Raw genomic sequence first — 12,059 nt, forward strand, 5'->3', positions numbered from 1 at the left:
TTTCAACTGTTCTGCCTTATTATTATTTGACCATGCTGGTCATTTATGAACATTTGAACATCTTGGTCATGTTCTGTTATAATCTTTACCCGGCACAGCCAGAAGAGGACTGGCCACCCCACATAGCCCGGTTCCTCTCTAGGTTTCTTCCTAGGTTTTGGCCTTTCTAGGGAGTTTTTCCTAGCCACCGTGCTTTTACACCTGCATTGTTTGCTGTTTGGGGTTTTAGGCTGGGTTTCTGTACAGCACTTTGAGATATCAGCTGATGTACGAAGGGCTATATAAATACATTTGATTTGATATTATTCTGATGAATTCATGGAAACAACAAATACTGGGCCAGGTAACGGATCACAGATATCACATCTCTAGCCTGTAAAACAGCTTGTACATAAAGCGTGGCCATTCCTCCTCTAGTAGCTATACTTATCCATATTTAGAGCTATCTGCAGAGTTGTATGATTAGCATAAACCATAACCCAGTAGATGACTATTAGGCTTAATGGAGGAGTTGACAGACAGAGGAAGAGCTGCTGAAGTGATGCCTTAGGAGGTGCTGCGTTAATGTAAGAGAGAGACTGCGGTGTCTGATATAACACTTGATGGGGACATGTGACCTGCGGTAAGTGAATCGATACCAGTGTGTATGATGTGACTACAGAGTGGATGTAAGAGAGACTGCAGTGGTTGATGATATAATATGGCAACACATATAGGGGAAGAGATACACTACATGACCAAAAGAATGAGGACACCTGTTTGTCAAAAATCTCATTCCAAAATCATGGCCATTAATATGAAGTCGGTCCCCCCTTTGCTGCTATAACGGCCTGATCTCTTCTGGGAAGCCATTCCACTAGATTGCTGCGTGGACTTGCTTCCATTCAGCCACAAGAGCATTAGTGAGGTCGGACACAGATGTTGGGCGATTAGGCCTGGCTCGCAGTCGGGGTACCAATTCATCCCAAATGTGTTTGATAGGATTGAGGTCCGGGTTATCTGCAGGCTAGTCAAGTTCTCCCACACCGATCTCGAAACAAACTATTTTTCTATGGAACTCACTTTGTGCACGGAGGCATTGTCATGCTGACTTGTTGGAAAGGTGGCATCCTATGACGGTGCCACATTGAAAGTTGCTGAGCTCTTCAGTAAAGCCATTCTACTGCTGATGTTTGTCTATGGAGATTACATTGCTGTGTGCTCGATTTTATGTTCCTGTCTGTCATGTTTTGTCATTGATTATCATGTCTTGTCTCTGTGCCTCCCTTCTATTCGTTTCCCTCTGCTGGTCTTATTAGGTTCTTTCCCTCTTTCTATCCCTCTCTCTCCCCCTCCCTCTCTCCCTCTCTCGCTCTCTCTCTCTATCGTTCCGTTCCTGCTCCCAGCTGTTCCTCATTCTCCTAACTACCTCATTTACTCTTTTCACACCTGTCCCCTATTTTGCCCTCTGATTAGAGTCCCTATTTCTCCCTCTGTTTTCCGCTTCTGTCCTTGTCGGATCCTTGTATGATGTTCGCTGTTCTGTGTCCTTGTTCCGCCCTGTCGTGTTTTACCTTCTTCAGATGCTGCGTGTGAGCAGGTGTCAATGTCAGCTACGGCCGGTGCCTTCCCGAAGCGACCTGCAGTCTGTGGTCGCGTCTCCAGTCATTCCTCTCTGTCAGAGAGGCGAGGTGGATTGAGCCGACTCTGGCCTGAGAGAGGCGGTGTGTGTGTATTCTGACCTCTTCCCAGGCCTGAAAGAAGCAGGTTCTCCAGTGTGTGAAGGGTCTGGTCAGCTGCTTGTCTGCCCACTGTATCTATATCGCACACATCAGCTCCTTGATCACCTGACAACACACACACTGCATGTCAAACTATTGCTAATGTGTATGTATATATGTGTTAGATGTGCGAGTATATGTGTGTGTAAAGCGAGTGACACCTCTGTGTGTTTCAGCTGTTTGAGGCTGTGTGTGTAATGTGTGTGTTCCTCTCTCTCCTCAGCTCCAGGCTATGCAGCTCCACAGCCCCCACCTTCCACTTCCTCAGCTCAGACCATACATTAGCCTATAGGAGAGGTTGAAATGTTGTCTTCTGTTAAATATCATTGTGTTAGGTTAGAGGTAATGAATGGTGGATCACCTTCAGACTGGCGCCTATTACTGGCTGCCCATCTTCAGGCTCCAGTGGTCTAGGATGTTGTTCTCCATCAGGTCCATGTTGTTGTCAAGTAATTATGTAATCAGTGTTCATAAATTCCAATTATATTTATCTGTCTGATACCCAGAGGTTGTAAAGTTCTGGTCTTAAATAAAACAGACAGAATTCCCAGCTCACAATTGATCAGATCCAGATTTATTTGCGAGAGCTACAAAGTTTTCACAAATCCATTCCTTTTTATATCATCCTAAACTACGCACATACATACACACCAACATAGGGATTTTCTCATGAGTCTCACCACAGTTTATAACCCCTCAGCTGACTGTTCCAGGCTCCCCAGACACTAGAACTCTGCAGGAGCTCTCCCTGTCCTCTCTTATCTCCACAGATTTACATCCCGGCCGATTCCAACATAGGTTAATGCGCCCCTCCGTTCTCTTTCTACCCCCACATACATTCCTTTCTTCCTAGGTACATGCCAAATAACCCCTTCCTAATAAACAGACATTACTTAATACTACAAGAAAGACAGGGTAGAATTCTTGCCAGTTATAGTGCAGTATTCCTCATTTAGTCATTATTGATAAAAAAATCCCATAACAGTTGTCTTCAGTGATAAACATGTGTTTCCATGGTGACGGGTGGTTCTGGGGGAGGAGGAGCTCAGAGGTGGAACTAGAGAGCTCTCTGGGTCAACCATCAACTCACCAGGCATCGCTATGCAAAGTCAAAGATACAGTTGCAGTCCAGCTGTGCGCACATGACTGTGCCTGCTTGTGTATGCCTGCCCGTTTGTATGCTGCTGACCCCCAAGCCAGGGAGGTTACACAGCGGTTTGTGTGTGCTTTTTAACTGTCTGTTGTGCGGTGTGGCCTGAGCTCCTCTGTTTCTGACCCAATCTTAATTAAGTGACTTAGCAGAGGACAAAAGACTGACGACCAAAAAGCCACGAGAAGACAGCTTGACGATGTCCCACCAGACCGTTAGACGAGGCAGTAAATTCAGACACTGTATAGGAGCAGGACAGGCTCAGAGGTTAACTGTCTGTGGTGACCTAGTCTGGGGAAAGAACTACTGTATACCACCAGAGGGGCCTTAAACTTTTTACATAGCTAAAGAAATCATGAGTCACACATTTGTCTAGTAGTTTGGTCATGTTATGGTTACCACTGATCACTGCCCTAGCGACAGACACTAGACCCTTGTTCTAACTACAAAGATTTTCCTCTCCAAGTCTAAACAATGCTAAGCCCTAATGTGGGCAGCGTGTAGCTAGTATGGGATATGGCTCGAAATCGTTCCTTAATCCTGTAACAAGTGCGCTGAGAGTTGGGAAGTAAGTTCAGGGAGTGAGTGATTTAATTAAAAAAATAAAACACGAACCACAAACAACTCATCGACATGAACACAGAGTCAATAACACCTGAGGAAAGAACCAAAGGGAGTGACCGCTATAGAGAAGTTAATCAAGGAGGTGATGGAGTCCAGGTTAGTGTCATGAGGCGCAGGTGCGCGAGACTATGGTGAAAGGTGTGCGAGATAATCAGCAGCCTGATGACCTAGAGGCCGGAGAGGGAGTAGACGTGACAAATCCAGGGATGGAATATGTTGCTGTACTCCTAATTATCCCATTATCCGAACTAACAAATCCATAAGATTGAAATACGGCTAGTTTTTGATTAAACTGCCTTTTTTGTCCTCATGCTATGCTAGCTAGGCTAAAGCAGCCCATTGGATTCCATGAAAATCTGAAGTGTTGGGGTGAGTAGCTATCGGAAGTGTTGTGCAATCAAATTAGTTGCTTTTACATACATTTTGTGCTAATTAAACTCACGATACTATTTCCAATGACTATTTTAGGCTATTTGTTGATGTAAAACAAATCTCAATTGCATCCCCTTTTGTGGTGTATGTTTAATTCATGTGTGGTCGGATCCATCGGTTGTTGGTAGGCCTGTGTCCTATGGGACCATTTCCTGTTTCAAGCTATTTAACCAAATATTCTCTTCCTCTCTGATTTAACCCATTTGCTCAGATCAATCGGGTCGGTTGATCCATAGTAGGCCTACTACTTACAGTGCCTTGCGAAAGTATTCCCCCCCTTGACATTTTTCCTATTTTGTTGCCTTACAACCTGGATGTAACGGTGTTCGTCTGTTGAATGAAGAAAGTCGGACCGAAATGCAGCGTGTAGGTTACTCATGACTTTAATGAACAGAATAGCGGTACATGAAATAACTGAAATACAAAAACAACAGAACGGAACGAAACTAATTACAGCCTATCTGGTGACTACAACACAGAGACAGGAACAAACACCCACAAAATACAAAGCGAAAGTCAGGCTGCCTAAATACGGTTCCCAATCAGAGACAATGCGAAGCACCTGACTCCAATTGAGAATCGCCTCAGGCAGCCAAGCCTATACAACACCCCTAATTAGCCGCGATCCCAAATACTACAAACCCCTATACGAAAAACAACATATAAACCCATGTCACACCCTGGCCTACCCAAACATATAACAAAAACACAAAATACAATGACCAAGGCGTGACAGAACCCCCCCCTAAGGTGCGGACTCCCGGACGCACCTCAAGAGCATAGGGAGGGTCCGGGTGGGCGTCTGTCCATGGTGGCGGTTCTGGCTCGGGACGTGGACCCCACTCCATAAATGTCCTATTTCCTCCCCTTCGCGTCCTGGGATAATCCACCTTCACCGCCGACCATGGCCTAATAGTCCTCACCCAGATCCCCACATAACAGAGGAGCAGCTCGGGACAGAGGGGCATCTCAGGACAGAGGGGCATCTCAGGACAGAGGGGCATCTCAGGACAGGGGGGCATCTCAGGACAGAGGGGCATCTCAGGACAGAGGGGCATCTCAGGACAGAGGGTCATCTCAGGACAGAGGGTCATCTCGAGACAGAGGGGCAGCTCGGGACAGAGGGGCAGCTCGGGACAGAGGGGCAGCTCAGGACAGAGGCAGCCCAGGACTGAGGGGAAGCCCGGGACTGAGGGGAAGCCCGGTACTGAGGGGAAGCCCGGTACTGAGAGGAAGCCCGGTACTGAGAGGAAGCCTGGTACTGAGAGGAAGCCCAGTACTGACAGGAAGCCCAGTACTGAGATGAAGCTCAGGCAGGTAGTAGGCTCCGGTAAATCCTGGTTGTCGGGCAGATCTAGAAGAGACTGGTTGTCGGGGAGATCTGGAAGAGACTGGTTGTCTGGCGGCGCTGGGCTGACTGGCGGCGCTGGGCAGACTGGGAGCACTGGCGGCGCTGGGCCGACTGGGAGCACTGGCGGCGTTGGGCAGACTGGAGACTCCGGCAGCGCAGGAGAGGAGAAAGGCTCTGGCTGTGCTGAACAGGCGAGGCGCACTGGAGGCCTGGTGTGTGGTGCTGGAACTGGTGGTACTGGATCGAGGACACGCACAGGAAGCCTGGTGCGGGGAACTGCTACCGGAGGACTGGTGTGTGGAGGTGGCACAGGATGGGCTAGACCGTGAAGGCGTACTGGAGATCTTGAGAGCAGTGTAGGCACAGGACGTGCAAGGCTAGGGATGTGCACAGGAGGCCTGGTGCGTGAGGCTGGCACCAACTTCACCAGCCGACTAACACGCACCTCAGGTTGAGTATAGAGCGCTAACTCAGGTGCTATCAAATCCCCGACACGATCCGTCGGACAAATATTATATCTATAGCACCAAGCTAGCAACTCCCTCATTACTCTCCACTCCACTTTCCCCATTAACTCCTTCACAGTCTCTGCTTCGCTCACTTCTAACACTGGCTCTGGTTCTGGTCTCCTCCTTGGCTCCTCACGATGAACAAGGAGAGTTGGCTCAGGTCTATCTCCTGACTCAGCCATACTCTCCCTAAGCCCCCCCCCAATAAATTATTTGGGGTGACTTTCGGTTTCCGCTCTGCGCCGCCGTGCTTTCCTTTTCGAATCCATTAGTCTATAGCCCTCTTCGCACTGCTGAAGCGAATCCCAGGCGGGCGCCTGCACTCTCTCTGGGTCGGCCGCCCACCTGTCGATTTCTTCCCACGTCGTATACTCCATGCCTCTGCTGTCCATAACGTCCTCCTTTCGCTCCTGAAACTGTCGCTGTCGTAGCCAGTTTACACGCTGCTCGGTACGTTTTTTGGTGGGTGTTTCTGTAACGGCGTTCGTCTGTTGAATGAAGAGAGTCAGACCGAAATGCAGAGTGTAGGTTATTCATGACTTTAATGAAGGAATTGCGGTACATGAAATAACTGAATCTAAATACAAAAACAACAGAACGAAACGAAACTAATTACAGCCTATCTGGTGACTACAACACAGAGATGGGAACAAACACCCACAAAATACAAAGCGAAACTCAGGCTGCCTAAATACGGTTCCCAATCAGAGACAACGATAAGCACCTGACTCCAATTGAGAATCGCCTCAGGCAGCCAAGCCTAACAACACCCCTAATCAGCCGCGATCCCAAATATTACAAACCCCAATACGAAACACAACATATAAACCCATGTCACACCCTGGCCTACCCAAACATATAACAAAAACACAAAATACAATGACCAAGGTGTGACACAGATCTTATCTAGAGGCTTCTTAGCAAAGGGGGTGAATACATATGCACACACTACTTCTCCGTATTAATCTTTTTGAATTTTCAGAAACAAGTTATTTTTTCACTTCACCAATTTGGACTATTTTGTGTATGTCCATTACATGAAATCCAAATAAAATCCATTTAAATTACAGGTTGTAATGCAACAAAATAGGAAAAATGGCAAAGCGGGTGAATACTTTTGCAAGGCACTGTAATCTCTCAGGTATTATCCTGAGCTTTACGCTACTTATTGTCAATTAGGCTAGGCAGGCAATGGGAATAGGGCTACACGAATTCATTTGAACTTGAATTGAATAGCGTGGCATTCAATTCTAATTGAATACGACTAGCTAGCTATTTCATTTGTTTAAAATGCAATTTTCATTCAAATGGCGAACAGCACTTGTCCCTGGCCTGTTAGGTGAAATTGACGGATACCAGCTGAGTGTTGTGAGCCAATGTTGTCTTTTGACGCAGAGAATCTGTCAGCAGCGATAGACATGCCTCTCCCCCTCGCACTCATTCTGTCAAAACATAAATTACTGTCGAAGATAAATTACAAAGCCTATTTAAATATTTTTAATAACTCATTGTTCTATCTGTGGCTTAGTTATAGCAGGCCTAGCTAAAATGTTGTTGGCAATGCTGTTTACCTAAAAAAATCTAAATCCATGGCAATATGAGTTTTACACATGCTGTCCTATCAAAAACATTTGCATTCATTAACCAGGTCCTGGCAGAGTTGTGCAGACTCAGGACAACTGAGCTTTGAAGGAATACGCAGATTTAAAGAGGAGTCTGTAATTTGCTTACTAATGATCATGATCTTTTCATCAAAGAAGTTCATGAATTTATCACTGCTGAAGTGAAAGCTATCTTCTCTTGGGGAATGCTGCTTTTTAGTTAGCTTTGCGACAGTATCAAAAATACATTTTGGATTCTCAATTAAGTTGGAAAAATAGGATGATTGAGCAGCAGTGAGGGCTCTTCGATACTGCATGGTACTGTCTTTTCAAGCTAGTCGGAAGACTTGGCGGCGCCATTTCCGTTCCAATTTTCTGGAAGCTTGCTTCAGAGCTCGGGTATTTTCTGTATACCAGGGAGCTAGTTTCTTATGACAAATGCTTTTTTGTTTTTAGGGGTGTGTCTACATCTAGGGTATTACACAAGGTTAAATTGAGTTCCCCAGTTAGGTGGTTAACTGATGTTTGTACTCTGACATCCTTGGGTAAGTGGAGGGAGTCTGGAAGGGCATCTAGGAATCTTTGGGTTGTCCGAGAATCTATAGCACTGCTTTTGATGATCCTTGGTTGGGGTCTGAGCCGATTATTTGTTGCGATTGCAAGCATAATAAAATGGTGGTCCGATAGTCCAGGATTATGAGGAAAAACATTAAGATCCACAACATTTATTCCACGGGATAAAACTAGGTCCAGAGTATGACTGTGGCAGTGAGTAGGTCCGGAGACATGTTGGACAAAAGCCACTGAGTCGATGATGGCTCTGACTTTTCCATGTGAATATTAAAGTCACCAAAAATGTGAATATTTTCTGCCATGACTACAAGGTCTGTGAACTCATTGAGGAATGCTTTATATGGCCCAGAAGGCCTGTAAACAGTAGCTATAAAAAGTGATTCGGTAGGTATTGTGCATTTTCCAGTACGTATGTGGTAATTATTTATTTCAGAAGGAGTCAGCAAAACTAGTACTCTATATGTGTTCTAGGTCCTTGGACACCTTTAGATATGCACCTATCGGTTATTCTTGTAACTATTATAGCCAACTATGGTTACACCTCTTGGGTCTTTTCCAGAACAGGGGTGTCTCTCTCAAAGGATTTAGCAGGATGACATGTATTGGTTTTTCCTGTAGAGTGCCACGGTCTGTTGCTATGGTCCTACATGCATGAAACTATTTCTGTGACTCTACAGGTTCCATGTCCTAATATGATAGCGGGGGCTAAATGCCATTAAGAGGAGTTACTATGAGTATGAATAAGGAGGAAAAGTGTATAAAACGTGTGTGCCAAGACTGGAAGGCAGTTCATGATCCAACTCGGTAATAAAAAGTCTATTTGAACTCCCATGCGCCTGTATTTTTGAAATATATATGATTGACCAAATATTTCCACGACATAGGCTGCATAGATTTCCTGACTAGAAGCTCAAAAGACGAAAACACTGTTTTTTTGTTTGTTTTGTCAATTTAAATTTTATATCGTAAATTTTAGCAACACCTCCACCTTTTACGGGATGCGTGGTGGATATGGTCACTAGTGTAACCAGGAGGAGAGGCCTCATTTAACACAGTAAATTCATCAGGATTAAGCCATGTTTCAGTCAGGCCAATCACATCAAGATTATGATTAGTTCATTGACTATAACTGTCTTGGAAGTGAGGGATTTAACATTAAGTAGCCCTATTTTGAGATGTGAGATATCACAATCTCTTTCAATAATGACAGGAATGGAGGAGGTCTCTATTCCAGTGAGATTGCTAAAATGAACACTGCCATGTTTAGTTTTGCCCAACCTAGATTGAGGCACAGACGTGGTCTCAATGGGGATAGCTGAGCTGACTACACTGACTGTGCTAGTGTCAGACTCCACTAAGCTGGCAGGCTGGCTAACAACAGCTTGCTGCCTGGCCTGCACCCTATCTCATTGTGAAGCTAGGGGAGTTACAGCCCTGTCTGTGTTCATAGATAAGATGAGAGCACCCCTCCAGCTAGGATGGAGTCCATCACTCCTCAGCAGGCCAGGCTCGGTCCTGTTTGTGGTTGAGTCCCAGAAAGAGGACCATTTATCTACAAATTCTATCTTTTGGGAGTCAGAAAACAGTTTTCAACCAGCAATTGAGTTGTGAGACTCTGCTGCCAGAGACAATTACTCGATGCCAACACATATTTCTCGCTGATTTACATGCTGAAGCTATGTTGCGCTTGGTGACCTCTGACTGTTTGATCCTAACCTTGTTGGTGCTGATGTGGATAACAATATCTCTATACTCTCTACACTCACCAGTTTTAGCCTTAGCCAGAAACATATTCAGATTAGCCTTAACTTCGGTAGCCCTGCCCCCTGGTAAACAGTGTATGATCTCTGGATGATACTGCGCTAATGGAGTCGCCAATGACTAAGGGTTTTCAATTTGTCAGAGTTAATGGTGGGAGGCTTTGGCGTCTCAGACCCCATAATGGGAGGAGGAGAGACCCTAGAAGGCTCGGCCTCTGACTCCGACCCGTTGATTAATGGGGAGAACGGGTTGAAAGTTTGGCTGAATGTGCGACACCAGTTGAGCATTCCTACAGCATTTCCTTCCAGAAGCCATGTGAAAATTGTCCGGCTGCGGGGACTGTGAGAGGGGATTTATACTAACGTTACTATCTGTACGTATTGGTGGCACAGATGCTGTTTCATCCTTTCCTACTCTTAAATTACCCTTGCCTAACGATTACGTCTGAAGCTGGGCTTGCAGCTATCCGTGCCATAAGGCGATCGTTCTCCTGTATATTATGAGTACAGCGACTGCAATTAGAAGGCATAATGTTACTACTTAGCTTTGGCTGGTGAAGGCCCTGACGAACCACGTCCATATAAAGCGTCCTGCGTGGAAAAGTTTAATTAAAAATGGTAATTAAAAAGTAAAAACCGTAAAGTTGGCAGGTAGCAAAATAAGGTTAGCAACAAACCGCACAGCAGCACGTAAACAAGTCTACAAGTTGTGACCGGAAATGATGTGCATGAGTTAACAAAAAAACTGACCTTCCTAATAGAAAGGGTTATGAAACTCTGTATTGTGTGTATTGTAGTATTGTAATAGTAAACAGATTGATGTTTTCACAAATTAAATACCTTGCATAAGCAGCCAGCCTCCATACCGTATCTCTAGAATACAGTGTTATCGATCTCCCAGTCTCTCTCGCCCATTCAGCCCGATAGCTAAAGTCAAGTAGATCAGAGGTGAGAGAGCTAAGACCAGACTGGGAAAATATCCAAGTATTTACATGGTGTCATTTGGTTCAATGGCTTGATTGCCAGTCTTTTGGCAGTTTAGTTTAATTGCAAACTACAAGAAATGTATCCACCCCTTCTGTGTGTGTGTGTGTGTGTGTGTGTACTTCTGTCTGTGTGTATGGAAACAAATTGTGTGAGTAATGCAGAGAGACAATGTTTTGCGAAGCTGTTGAGTAGATTTTTCATGCTGGTGTTTAGCAGTGGCGTTAATATGACCATATTTTCTATTCTCCCCCTGCTAGACCTCCCTCGTTCATCATGACAGGAATCTCTTTCAAAAGAGATTAGATGATAGTACTGTATCTAAATACTATAACCTGGATGAAAAATAAAACGGGGCTAATCTTACAACTAAGACATGGACAAAAGTGTGAATCACTTGACTATTTCAGGTCCAGGCATATCATCAACTGAATAAGTACACAGGTCTTTTTCCTGACATCATAGACCACTTATTTTTGGACTTCATTGGTTTTACGCACCAAACAGAGAGTGTTGGGTTGCGTGATTGTAGGGGAGAGTGGGTTAAGTTGACAATTCATGTAGACATAACAGTTTTTAAAACCGCTTGTCCCTGGTATGGGGTAAGTTGAGCATAGTAAGTTGAGCAACCCTTGTCGGGAGTTGTCTGACAATAATTCCCTGGTTCTCAGGCATTACTGCTTATTTCTTTATCTTAAATGAATGCCTACATTCAGATATAGATCTCTCTGTTCAATATCACTTACCCTTGCATTTCTTTATCCTACCGGTTGAATCTACTACACCGGCTGTGACACTCGTTGGATGTGGCAGGGCTTGCAAACTATTACGGGAAGCCCAGTGATGCGAGCCTAACAGATGAGCTAAATGCCTTTGCATGCTCGCTTCGAGGCAAGCAACACTGAAGCATGCATGAGAGCACCAGCTGTTCCCGGACAACGTTGTGATCATTCTCTCCGTAGCCGATGTGAGCAAGGTCAACATTCACCAGGCCATGGGGCCAGATGGATTACCAGGGTGTGTACTCCGAGCATGCCCGAACTAACTGGCAAATGTCTTCGATGCCATTTTCACCCATGTTTCAAGCAGACCACAATAGTGCCCAAGAAAGTGAAGGTAATCTGCCTAAATGACTAACGTTGGTAGCCGTGAAGTGCTTTGAAAGGCTGGTCATTGGTCACATCAACACCATCATCCCGGAAACCCTAGACCCACTCCAACTCGCATACCGCCCCAACAGATCCACAGATGACACAATAACAATCGCAATCCACACTGCCCTTTCCCACCTGGACAAAAGGAACACCTACAGTAT

The sequence above is a fragment of the Oncorhynchus gorbuscha genome, linkage group LG11 (assembly GCF_021184085.1).
Source record: "Oncorhynchus gorbuscha isolate QuinsamMale2020 ecotype Even-year linkage group LG11, OgorEven_v1.0, whole genome shotgun sequence".
NCBI classification, from domain to species: domain Eukaryota; kingdom Metazoa; phylum Chordata; class Actinopteri; order Salmoniformes; family Salmonidae; genus Oncorhynchus; species Oncorhynchus gorbuscha.